This window comes from Rattus norvegicus, chromosome 10 (assembly GCF_036323735.1).
Source record: "Rattus norvegicus strain BN/NHsdMcwi chromosome 10, GRCr8, whole genome shotgun sequence".
In the NCBI taxonomy this organism is placed as follows: Eukaryota; Metazoa; Chordata; class Mammalia; order Rodentia; family Muridae; genus Rattus; species Rattus norvegicus.
The window spans coordinates 13,646,812-13,660,333 of record NC_086028.1 but is presented as its reverse complement, the minus strand read 5'-3'; the positions used below and the strand labels follow the sequence as shown (position 1 = coordinate 13,660,333).

The window sequence follows — 13,522 nt, the reverse complement described above, 5'->3', positions numbered from 1 at the left end:
AGTGCTGCGTGGTGGTCAGCCCTGACTCAAACCATTTTAGACATAACAGTTCATATTGACCTTTAATTTGATGGGTCCTATGTGAAGCTTATAGTTGTAAAATTTCTTTTTCTTTTTTTTTAGGTTCTTTTTTTTTTTTTTTGGAGCTGGGGACCGAACCCAGGGCCTTGCGCTTCCTAGGCAAGCGCTCTACCACTGAGCTAAATCCCCAACCCCGTAAAATTTCTTAAGATTAACAAACAAACCTCAGAACATAACAGGGTATGTGGTCAGCATGACCCTGTTCTGAGTCAAGGTATTTTTCTGTGTCAGTGACTGGCAGGCATATTACCACAACAATATGAAATAGCTGACAGGCATGAAACAAAATGGCTACAGCTATGCCAGGGGAGTAGCCCTCAATAGGATTAAAGGCATGGACTGACCCAATTTTTTTTTTTTTAAATACCTGAGAACCATCTTGATCAGGAACATCAGTACCGAAGCCTCTATTCTTGGGTAGACCAGGCTGCCCCATGCAAGGTTAACTTGCTACCAGGTATTTCGGGACTATGACGTACTTAAAAAATGTATGGTTCCACATTTAGCAAAAATAAGCACTATGTACCTAGAAATTAGTCTCCAGAGGGTTAGTGAAGCTACTGTCTAGCTCTAGAAGGCTCAAGAAGTCTGATATGTGACTTGAGAGAAGGTAGAGAAGAAACCCACCAATCATTTGTTTGTATCATAGTGTATTTGCTGATCAAATGTTTGCTGCATTTAGCAATTTTGAGTTGCTTCATAGATGATTTCTTAAAACACTCAGGGACAGCAATGTGTGGCATTCTTCTATTGAGTCTGTTTTTGATGGACATGAAAGTAGTTTGCCTACGTGTATGTCTATGTATTACATGTATGTCTGGTACCCTCAGAGGCCAGAAGAGGGTATCGGATCCCCTAGACCTAGAGTAGATGGTTGGTTATGAGCCAGCATGTGGGTGCTGGAAACCAAGCCTGTATCCTGGAAAAGCCTCCACTGTTCTTAAGTGGTGAGGCATCTTTCCATTCCCATGACCCTCTGTATTCTTATCTCTTTAAGAATGAATATGTCGGTGTTGGGGAATTAGGCCCTGGGTTCGGTCCCCAGCTCCGAAAAAAAGAAAAAAAAAAAGAATGAATATGTCACCAGGCATGCAGGCATGGTGGTGCATGCCTTTATTTAATCTTAGCACTGGGGAGACAGAGGCAGATCTCTGTGAGTTCAAGGACATCCAGGGCTACAAAGAGAAACCCTGCTTCAAAAAACCAAATCAAATCAAATCAAAAAAACAAAACAACAACAAAAAACCCCCAAAACAAATTAATGTGCATCTCATTAATTTTCCATGAGTTTATACTCACAATTTTTATTTATTTTGTGCATGTATGTGAACAAATATGTGCCCTGGCACATATATGTTGTGTTTTTTGCTCTGCTTGGGTACATGAACCTGAGAGAGCAGAGCCTAAAAATGAGGTGGACTAAAGTCTCACACAATAGCCAGCTTTATTCAGAGGTAAGAAGAATCACATGAGCAAAAGCCGCACATGGCAAAACCATGTTTTTCTATAGGGACATACCAATGACAACAGCTGGAGTCAACTCACTACTGTACGGCAGAGACAAACATATTCCAAGAACAGTTCCAGGCTATTGAAGAAACTGTAGTCACAAGACTCTGGCCTTGTTTTCTTTTCTCACAAGCATTCAGAATTCTTTGATTGTGTTTTGACAATGGTGGGGACAACTTGTAGGAGACGATTTTCTCTTCACTGTGTGGGCTTTTCGGATATCAAATTAAGGTCATCAGGTTTGATATGGCAAACACCTTTCCCCACTGAGCTATCTCTCCGGCTGTCTCACTGAGCTATCTACTTATTGAGAATGAGACTGTTGAACTCAATACTTGGGTGTGTGGCGGAGGGGGGGGTGGTGACAAGTTGGGTGACAAGTTGGAAGTTCTCAGAGAATGTCAGGCGTATTTTACCAGTTCACTTAGAACCAGGATACTAAGGCATAGTAGGTAGTAGGCTTTAGGTGTGAAAGTGCCACAGTGGCAGCAGTGGTGGTGGTGGTTGTGGCAGGGTTATCTCTGTAGTCCTGAGACCAGGCTGGCCTAGACCTCAGAGATCTGCCTGCCTCTGTTTCCCAAGTAATTAAAGGTATGTGCCAACGTGCCTAGCTGAAGCTTCCATTCTTTTTAATAATATTTTTTTAAAGATAGATTTATTTATTTGTTTGTTTGTTTATTTATGTGAATACACTGTAGCTGTCTTCAGACACACCAGAAGAGGGCATCAGATCCCATTACAGATGGTTGTGAGCCACCATGTGGTTGCTGGGATTTGAACTCAGGGCCTCTGGAAGAGCAGTCAGTGCTCTTAACCACTGAGCCATCTCTCCAGCCCTGAAGCTTCCATTCTTGATCTCAAAAGCAAGTGACTAGGAATTAGGGTATAGATATATGTTGGAAAGGCTATGACGGGGGGTGAGGGGTGGGGGGGAAGAATGTGGCTTGTTTTGTTTCTTTTGTTTTTTTGAGATAGGGTTTCTCTGTAGCTCTGGCTGTCCTGGAACCCACTCTGCAAACCAAGCTGGCCTCAAACTCACAGAGAGTCACTTGCCTCTGCCTCCTTAGTGCTGGGATTAAAGGCATGTACAACCACCACTTGCCTGAGGATGTAGTTTTGGAAATAAGGTGTCTGTAGGACAGGCATAGGTTTTTTCTTTTTATGTGTATAAATATTTTCTCTTATGCATATATGCGTATCATGTATGTATATGTGTATACATTTATGTGTATAAATATTTTCTCTGATGTACATATGCATACCATGTATATCTTGGATTCCTTAGAACTGGGGTTAGAAATCTTTGTGAGCCACAATATGGATGCAGGGAATCAAACTAGGATCTTCTGGAAGAGCAAGCAGCCAGTGATCTTAACTGCTGAGCCATTTCTTAGCCTTGAGGCAGAGGTGTTTTTTTTGTTTGTTTGCTTGTTTGTTTTGTTTGCTTTTGGTGAGATCTTACCCATGTAGCCTTGGCTGGCCTGGAACTCTGTGTAGACCAGGCTGGCCCTCGTCCATCTGCCTCTGTCTCTGGAATGCTGAGATTAGTCAAAGTTTTGTTTTTTTTTTTGTTTTTTTAAATTGTTGTTTTCTTTGAAATGTGGTTTTTCTCAGGCTGATTTGCTCAAACTGCTGGTGATACTGTTAAGTGCTGGGTCACATGTGTGTCAGTACACGTAGCTTTGGTGATGAGCTACTCTGACTTCCGGAGAGAAGAGGATAGTAGACTGGCTCTTTGTTGCTTGAAGTTTCTCCAGAAATTTAAATTTCTTTATCTCTGGAGTAATCAGAGATATTAGTTTACCATAATTTTGGGTTATCATATGGGGCGACTCACCTCCAGACCCAAATCAGCTAGATTTTCTGGCTGCACGGCCTCTTCAGAAACGGTTAGAAGAGGCGGCAAGGCCTCTTTGGCATGTGGCCTGCTGGGCAGTGTGTCTTATAAAGTGTGGTGACAGTCTGACAGAGCTGGTATAACTCTTAATCGCCCACCTAAAAATTATACAAGATGTGCTGTTTTCTAATAACAGTTTAGTACAATAAGCATGTAGACTTTACACTTGAGGGCTTTTCCCTCAGGCATTCCATTTCTTAGCTGATGCTTTAAAATGTGATATTGCAACTGTCATAACCTTTTACTACAGAAGTAAAGTCAGTCATTAAACCATAGTGCTGGTTGAATGTTAGGACACATTGAAGGAGGTACAACCATATTGGCTGTGTAAATATCACTCAGCCAAGGAGAGGCCATGAGAGGAGTTTGGCTCTGGTACACTATAGCCCAGACAGGAAGAAAGAGCAGAACTCCAGGAAAGCATTAGGTTGCCAGTAGATGATGGCCTGGGCTCATCAGGAGCCCAGGCTTGTGCATGACCACGTGGGCCTAGCTAGTAGTTAGATTGGTATCAGGATGTGCTTGGGTTCTTATGGTGATAAGTCTCATGCTTACCTCTTTAGGATTATAGAGGATGCCTGAAGTTACTCCAAAAGGGACCCTAGGGTATTGAGGTCCCTGTCTGGTACCCAGAGACTCTGTTTGGAGTGCCTATATAGTAGCCATGCCTAGACTGCTAAGCTGAGAGCTGCCTTCCAAGCCTTTACACTGGCAGGTCCTCTGTGAGAAAACATAGCTTTGAGCTTTTGCATCCCTTGATTATATGGTCAGATCCTAGCAAGAGTGTCTGCTATTAAAAAAAAAATGGTGTGTGTGTGTGTGTGTGTGCGCGCGTGTGTGCACACTACATACATATCTGGTGCAAAAGGATGTTAGATGAAGGCATTGAATTGCCTGGTACTGGAGTTACAGATAGTTATGACCCAATTCCCATGTCCTCTGCAAGAGCAATAAGCACTCTTTCTTTTTCTTTTTAAGATAGATTTATTTATTTATTTTATTTATTTATTATATGTAAGTACACTTGCTATCTTTAGACACACCAGAAGAGGGCCTCACATCTCATTACAGATGGTTGTGAGCCACCATGTGGTTGCTGGGAATTGAACTCGGGACCTCTGGAAGAGCAGTCAGTGCTCTTAACTACTAAACCATCTCTCCATTCTCCAATAAGACATTCTTGATTGAAAGTGTACTGTTCCCATAGAAATAGTACTGTCATTATGTGTAGCTTCTTTGTTAGTGGTGTTTTTGTTTGTTTTTGTCTTTTGTTTGTTGTTCTTTCAAAGTGCTGCAGCAATATAGAACAGATACCCGGCACTTAGCAGTTGGAGTTGTTTTGAAGTGTTTTGGATCTTTGGTGATTGGAATTAGTTTAGAGTACTGCACTAGACCTCTGCAGTCTTATGTAGTGTTTATGCTAGGAAGCAGGATGTGAGACTTAACGTATTGTTATTACTTCAGAAATTAGTTTCCATTATCACTATCACTTTGGTGTTGATTTCAGAATGATTTTTTATGGGGAGTTTTCAAACCTTGGAGGAAAGTAAAACTTTTTTAAAAAGTAGCTTCACCCTCCTTGGGTCCCTTTTACTTTGTCCAAACACTTGCCTAACATTGTCTAGCCTCATAGTACCAGGTCTGCCCTGGTTCTCCCTGAACTCTCCACATCTTGGGTGGCCACTGCATTACTATAACTGGGTGGTTCTAGACCAAGAGGACATGCCTGTCTGGCCCCAGGAGCCTTAATTTACATCCTTGGAGAAACTGATGAGCAAAATGAATGAATATGTTTGTGAAGTCACAAAGGAGCCTGGGGGAATGTGACATACTTGGAGAAGTCACTCCTTGCTCTGTGCTCTTTGTAGCAGGGTATGCTAAAGGTCCTGGCTCTTAAATGTTCTGGGGCTGTGGAGTTGATGACATGCTGTGAGCTCTGTAAACAATGCAGTGCCCAAGGGTGAAGGCAGCAGAATCCTGGGGCTCTTAGGTTAGAAGTAGATGGTGGTCTTTACTGATCCATGGTGTGCTTCCAAGCAGGGTACTGTTTTCCTGTTCTTCTAGGACCACCCATTGTAATTCTGCATTTCATTACTATGTACCCTGCCTCTGACTTTGCCTGAGCCTATTTCTTGTCTATAAAACTGATGTGAGGTTGGCTTAGCTCAGGCTTCAGAGCATTTCGTAGTTGCCTATGACATGCTGGGGCTTCCGACATGTGTCAGCAGCAAAGACATCTAGTTTTTGTTGATTTGTACTGAAGGGCCGAGTACCTTCAAAGAAAAACTTATTTTTACTTTTGAGCATGCACTCTACCCCCACCCCCCATCTCTATCTCTATCTATCTATGAGGCATTGTTTTATGTCTCCCTGACTGGCTTGGAAATTGCTGTGTAGACCAGGCTGGCCTGGAACTCACACAGAAATATGCCTTGCGTGACTCTTTTCTCCCAAGTAGCTTTTATACTTAAAATAAATAAATAAATAAATACATAAGCATAAATATTTTAGAAAATCAGCAGCTGGTGAGATGGCTCAATGGTTAAGAGGCTTGCTGGCTGCCCTTCCAGAGGTCCTAAGTTTGGTTCCTAGAGTCCACATCTTGGCTCACAGCAGTCTGCAATTCCAACACTAGGGGATCTGATATCTGGTTCTGATCTCCAGAGGCACTGCCTGCTTGCGGTACATAGGCACATATGCAAGCAACCCATATACATAAAAACAATTAAAATTTTACCATTTTATGTATATGGGTGTTTTTCCTGCATATGTCTGTATACCATGTGGAAGCCAAAAGAGGATGTCAGATCCCTTGGAACTGAAGGTATAAACTGTTATAAACTATCATGTGGGTACTGCAAATTGAACCAAGGTCCTCTGGGTAAGCAGCCCATTATTAGGGCTGTCAGGTACAGGACCATGTTTGAAGGCCAGTCCTTCAAGAGGAACACATGCTACTAACAGCACAAAGTTCTATCTGAGAAACTGGCAAACATTCTTTCCCAGAGGCTCTCAATTAGGGTAAAACCTACTAAGAACTAGATTTGGTATTCTCATACGTGGGAGAGAGAGTTAATGGCAGTCAGGTGACAGAGTCAGTGACCCCATTAAACATCCTAGAAAGAAGAGGACACCCTTGCAACAAAGAAGACCAAGCCCAAAAGTGAACAGATCCTGTTAAGAACCTACATAGGTCTCCAGTGTCTTGTGGTTCCTCTGGAGCTTGGCACTGTGTAGGCACCCCTCAGAGCAGAAAAAGTACAAACCTCAAGGCTAGGGATGCCAGATGCAGAGAGGAAAAGCATGGGTGCACCAGCTCAGGCTGAGGTGGTACCACAGAGCATGAAGCATACTTGGCAAAGATGCCAGAAGCCCAACTGTCTGGGCAGGAGCTACCCCTTTGCCAAGCAGTCGGCTTGCCGTCTCCTTCTCACCTGTGACTCTCCTCCTCACCTGTGACTCTCCTCCTCACCTGTGACTCTCCTCCTCACCTGTGACTCTGCAGCAATGAATTCAGTAAGACACCCAGGCTTGTGCCTGAGGAAGTGCCACCTAGGTACCATTCCTCACTTTGTGGTTCAGCTTCTCTTGGACTCTTGGCAAAAATTTGGATGGAACTCTTCTTGACAGTGCTGTTTCCAAATGCCAGTCTTTGGCATTTTACTTTCTGTGAGATTATGCCTAGTATTTCTCTGATTTAAGATTGTATTTATTACAAGTGAAGTGAACTGTTAGCACAAAACTGAAGAGACACCTAAGAATTTGGTGTTAGCTGGCATTAAAACACCCTGTTTCTTTATGGTACAGCAAGCCATTCCAGAATACAAATGAGACGAGTCAGAAACCTAAAGGAAAGGAGTCTGCCTAAGCCTACTTATAGTCCATATACTTCCCAGAGCCTGTCACCAGAGGAATTTCAACCCAGGTATTTCCTAGCTGTGAACACAAGACACTTAACGCTGACAACTTTCCTTTAAGATGCCTGACAGCATCACTCAAGCCTAAAGTAAAATTCCACTGAAACGTTCAAGGTGTGGCTGAGCTATATAGGTTAGCAGTTAAGAGCAGGATACAGAATCTGGCCAGCCAGTTGTTTGTGGACTGGACGTGGGCACTTTTCTTGGGAAAGTAGCTTTGGTGGCACATCTGAACTGACCATGTGTTTTGGGGATGAGGGTTGATGTCTTTTGCATTGGCCCAAATCTGGATGGCTATGTTCTGAGGTGAAAAAAATGCCTGCTTTGAAAAATGTCCTACCTGTGGTTTTCTTGGTTCTTTTTTTTTTTTTTTTTTTTTTTTTTTTTTTCGGAGCTGGGGACCGAACCCAGGGCCTTGCGCTTCCTAGGCAAGCGCTCTACCACTGAGCCAAATCCCCAACCCCACCTGTGGTTTTCTTGATCTGTTTTTAAGTTTCACTCTTGACACTTCCCCTAATAACCACCACCAGCAGTAACAAGTGTAGATTTCCTGTTCTTCAGATCTCAGCTCTCATGTACCTCCTAACCTCTTACGTACTTGCTTAGGTAAACTGGGCATTTTCTGTGGCACTTGCTGTCTCATGTATGGATGGGTGTTAGAAAAGGAAGTTGGCAGGGTTTGTGCCCAATAGTGCTCTGCCTTTTTCTGAGTCCATTCTGTCTGGTGTTTGGAGTCTGCTGGGGTAGGTTGTGCTCTGTGAAGTGAGCCCTGTGTTTTCTAGTGAGCCCTACTCTGGCTAGCAGCTGCCATAGGGGCCAAGAGCCATTGGTCACACTGTTTTAGGTAGGTACTTGGACAAGGGGTCAGTAGAACCCAGTTCAGGTACAGACTCATCTTGGGACATACTGCTCTTCTCTGAGCTGTTCTGGAGACCTTTATTGTAACCATGGAAACCACTCAGATGGTAAAGAAAAAAAGGTTCTTGAGGCCCATGCTTAAAAACCACAGGCCCATGTATCAGCTTCCAGTGTTTGTCTTCCAGTGGGCTCTCCAAGGGGCAGAACTGTAAAATTAGCAGTCAGGAAGCATGAGCTGAAGGAAAAGGATAGCTTTTCTTAGTAAATGTTCTTGAGGCAGTACAAGTATTTATTGTTTGTATCCCTCAAAGGGTGTTTGATATCAAGGTCTTCTGTCCCAAAACAACCTGTTTGATGGGGGACTGTCAGGCCCATTTCTTCTGTGATCTCTTGTCCTCTTTCCAGAAGAATGCCTGCAGCCTGTGGTACCATCTGTGCAGCCATTGTGGCAGGCTCTTTGAAACTCCTTGTTCTTGAATGACTCTCAGCACCTTGTAGAGCTTCGATCCTGATATGAAGGGATGATGTTGTCCCTTACTGGGGATGCCTGGGGTGTAACTCAGTAGTAGAATGAGGCCTAGCATGTGTGAGACCCTGGGTTTGCTCTCAAGAAGCTCAATTGACACCTTTCCTGAGTCCGTTGGTTCAGTAAGTATGTTGGTGTGTAGTTAGGCCTGCAGATCCCGGGTCAGCTTGTCACAACCTAGTTCTTAAGATTTTTATATTTTGGGGTTGGGGATTTAGCTCAGTGGTAGAGCGCTTGCCTAGCAAGCGCAAGGCCCTAGGTTCGGTCCCCAGCTCCGAAAAAAAGAAGAGAAAAAAAAAAGATTTTTATATTTTGAGTTAGGCATGACAGTGCACAGTTTTAATATTAGCATTTAGGAAGCAGAGGCAGGTGGATTTCTAAATTTGAGGCCAGCTTGGTCTACATAGAGAGTTCTAAGCAGCTAGGGCTACACATACTTTGTCTCCCCAAGAGGGAGGGAGGGGGAAGTAGAAGGTGGAGGGGAAGGTGGGAGGGAAGAAAGAGAAGAGAGAATTACGTTTTGCCCAAGTGGTGGCTCATATCTGTAATCCGCAGTGGGATCAGGAGTTCAAGCCATCCCAGCTTACATAAAATCCTATCTCAAAACACCAAAAGTTTATGTCTGAAATTTTCCATAGCATGCTGACTTTTGGCGCTTTGGCTACACAGGGTCTCTCTGTGTAGCTTTGGCTGTCCTGGAACTCACTCCGTACACTAGGCTGGTCTCACAGAGATCTGCCTGACTGCCTCCCAAGTGCTGGGATTAAAGGTGTGCATTGCCATATGTGGCTAAGTCTAGCTTTTTGAATGTCTAGAAGTTCATCACAGAAAACTACTTGCCTCCTTTTTCACCACCACAGACCTTGAAACCATTAGGCTCAAGTTAAATAAATTTACTTAATTTGGTTTTCGATGTTGTTCTATTAAAATGTAACTCAAGCAATATTCTGTAATCCAACACCCTCACCCTCATCACTTTCTTCTATAGAGTCTATTTTTATTCAACCAGTTCTGCCTTATACATGTATTTCACTGTGCGTGCGCGCGCACACACACACACACACACACACACACACACACACACACACACACACACACACACTAGTATTGGGAATCCATGTGCTAGACAAGCATTCTACCACTGAGCTGCTCTCTTGGACTTTATTTAATTTAATTAGAAGTTGTTTCACATTTGTATTTGTTTTTTTAAAAATTCCAGAAAGGCACAGGTGGTTCTAACAACCTTCCTCCAGTTGGATAACCAGGTTTCTGTACCTTTAATATCTAAGGGCTGCATCATGTTTCCTAAGTATGCATACCCTGATTTACCTATTACTTTTCTCTTGAGCATCTGAGTAGTTCTCAGCTTTTGCTGTAATATCTAAAGCAACGTTAGACTTTAAGTTGTTTTCGCTAGTGGTGCTGAGCATGGAACCAGGGTCTTGTACATTCCAGGTGGGTGCTTTACCATAGAGCCATACCCACGGCCCCTATTTTTTTTTTTTTTTTGTAATAGTTTTAATCTGCTCTTAAAATGCTGTTAACTTTATTAGGTTGGATTTCTAAGACAGAAATTTTTTGTTTATTTTTATTTTTGTGTGTGTGTTTCTGTGTTTGTGCCATCTGTGGGTGTACCTGAGGTCACCCTCCTGTGTCAGTAGGCATTGCCCACCTTGTTAGAGGCAGTTTGACTGTTGGTTACTCTACTGCATACTTAAGGCTAGCTGGTCTAAGGGCTTCTGTAGAATTCTATCTACTTCCCATCCTGCCATAGAAATACTGAGATTACAGACAATGGTATGTATATGGTTTTTACCTGGGTTCCAAGATCTAAACTCAGATAATCAGGTTTGAACAGCACAGAGTTTTACCCATTAAGCCATTTCCCTTGTCTGACAGGTATTGTGTGTGGAAAATACTTGGCTGGAATAGTTGTATTCCTTTTTATTCAACTTACTAAATTCTACATTTGTTGAAGATTTCACTGAGAATGTTCAGAACACAAGAAAATGAAAAGTTAATTTTCTGCTGAGATTCTTAGGTCCTTATTATAGTCAGTTGGTCATTTTTTTTTTTTTGGGGTTCTTTTTTTCGGAGCTGGGGACCGAACCCAGGGCCTTGCGCTTCCTAGGCAAGCGCTCTACCACTGAGCTAAGTCCCCAACCCCTTAAAAATGTGTAGCCCAGGCTGGCCTCGAACTCGTGATCCTCCTGCCTCTGCCTCCTTCAGCAAATCCTTCCGGTGTGCGCCACCACAACCGGCGGTCATATTTCATTAGTAATGTATTTGGTTAGATCCTTCATATTTTTGTACTTTGCCTGGCATGATTCAACAACCCACCCCCACCCCCGAGAGACAAAGCCCTTTCCCCCTGCATAATTGCAGGTACAGGGCTATTGATGGTGGTTGCTTAGCTAGGAGTATGCGCTGCTACCCTGGCCTTCCAGGGAGACTGCTCTAAGAAGCCCAGGTTCACACACTGCACTGTGGGGCGGGCAAGACTCCCTTATGTCTGCTCTCCCTCGCCACCTCCATACTCACATGCTTAGGTCACAAAATGTTCTGTCTAGATTTCTTAAGCATTTTGCCATCTCAGGATGAGTATCTCCTTTGGCTCTTCAGGGTGGTTGAGCTTTCCTTTGCTTGTTCTTGACTACGATGTGCATACCTGTCTTACTGTGTGCACACCTGTCCTACTGTGTTTCCAGAATCCTGGCTTCTTTATGGTTCTGTGTTTTGTCTCTGTTTATCTAGAAAGCAATCATCCTTGTCTGTCCTAATTAAATCATACGCAGACATACTGCCATGTTTACATAAATTAACTAGTCTACTTAGCCCATAGAGTTTATATTGTTAGGCTTAAAATAAAAAAAGGATGGGGTGGGCACATGAGAGAGAATAAGAACAAAAGAAAGAAAAGAACCAGCCCGCCTCATTGTGTGACATGTGGACTCACGGCCTAAGAAAACTTAGGGTTAGCTTATTTTTTCTAAGCAGCCTGCTTTTAGTTTTTGAATGGGTCACCTTTTGGTCGGTGGAAACCTTGATGTATTGTTTTACAGAACAGGTAGGCAGTTTAAGAGATACTATGATTTCAGGACCTAACTCCATCCAGCTGTATACTTTTTTTCTTTTTTTGGCAGAGCTGAGGACCGAACCCAGGGCCTTGTGCTTGCTAAGCAAGCACTCTTCCACTGAGCTAAATCCCCAACCCCCAGCTGTATACTTTTAAATTTTCTTTTGGGTGTGCTGGGAATTGAACCTAGGTCCTCATGTATTCTAGGCAAGCATTCTAGAACTGAGCTATGAAAGTTTCCTGGAGTTCTTGAGTGAGGAGGACTGTTAAAGACCAGCACCTAAGTAACTTGGCTATGCTGAGTTCACTTGATTTTTAATTAATTAACTTATTTACTTTATTATTTATTTATTTATTTATTTATTTATTTATTTATTTATTTATTTTTGAGACAGGGTTTCTCTATGTAGCCCTGGATGTCCTGGAACTTGCTCTGTAGACCAGGCTGGCCTCAAACTCAGAGATTTGCCTGCCTCAGCCCCTGAGTGCTGTCATTAAAAGTCTGTGCCACCAGTGCCTAGCCTGAGTTCATTTTATGATAATATGTGTGTGGGTGTGTGGTACATGTGCCTTCAACAGTGCAGTCTACCCTTTTCTTACACCTTTTTGCTTGCCTGCCTGCCTGCCTGCCTGCCTGCCTGCCTATATCCATCCATCCATCCATCCATCCATCCATCCATCCATCCATCCATCCATCCATCCATCATATAACAGGGTCTTCCGGGCTTCAGTTTTGACAATTAGACTTAAGTTGGCTGGCCAGTTAGCACCCCAGGAATTGCTTATCTCCACTTTCCCAGGGCTTGGATTATAAGGATAGACTACTAACTTGGATTTTTCTTATTTTTATTGATTTTGTTGCGAGAGTTAGGTACTAGTTACTGAACCCAGAGCCTTATGCTGCTAGGCACCTGCTCTACTACTGAGTTAGAGACCCAGCCCACATTGTTTTGTTTTAATTCTGCAGATTGAATTTAAGTTCCATGCTTACAAATCAAGTAATTTACTGACTGAGCTTATATTTTCTCAGTCTTACAGTTAGGATAGTGTCACCACTATGAGGACATGCCGAAGGCAGAGCTGAAGAGAAGGCATTTATGGATGAGGGTGCAATGTTTGCATACTGCCAGTTTAGCTCTGAACACTTATTTCCTTTGTCAGTGACTCTTTCCTGCCTCCTTTTTTGGTTCAGGATCTTGTTATGTATGTAACCCAAACTGGCTCAGAAGCCATGGTTTTCTGCATGCTAGGGTTTCAGGTGTGCAATACCACACCTGGCTTATGCTTCCAACTTTAACTGTGTGTTTCCTCTTATATTTCACATTTCTGACTCATTGACAGTTCTATAATCCTTTGGTTGACAGTTGCCAAATTGCTTTCCAAAAGCATTTTAGCAGTAACACCAGCTTTGGGTGCCAGCCATAATTGTATGAGTATTCTTGCTTTAGCATAAGTCTTGCCAGCATTGGGTGTCTCTGTATAAAGTAAACATTCTCCAGAATTATAAATGTACAATGTTATATCTGCTTTCCTTAGCTTGGCCTTGGGGAGTGTTGGAGTAGTGCTAAGAGAGATGTGAGAATATGCCTGAATATGAGCAAGGGAGAGGGAGGGAAGGACTTTGGCTCCAGTGGACACCCAGAGTCAGATGTACTGCC

General features: G+C 43.0%; 1 protein-coding gene across 7 annotated transcripts in view; it reads left to right on the top strand.

The window, feature by feature from the left end:
• Positions 1 to 13,522, top strand: part of Pdpk1 (3-phosphoinositide dependent protein kinase-1) — a 77,227-nt gene that overhangs the window by 26,893 nt on the left and 36,812 nt on the right. The gene's annotated exons all lie outside the window — the stretch shown is intronic.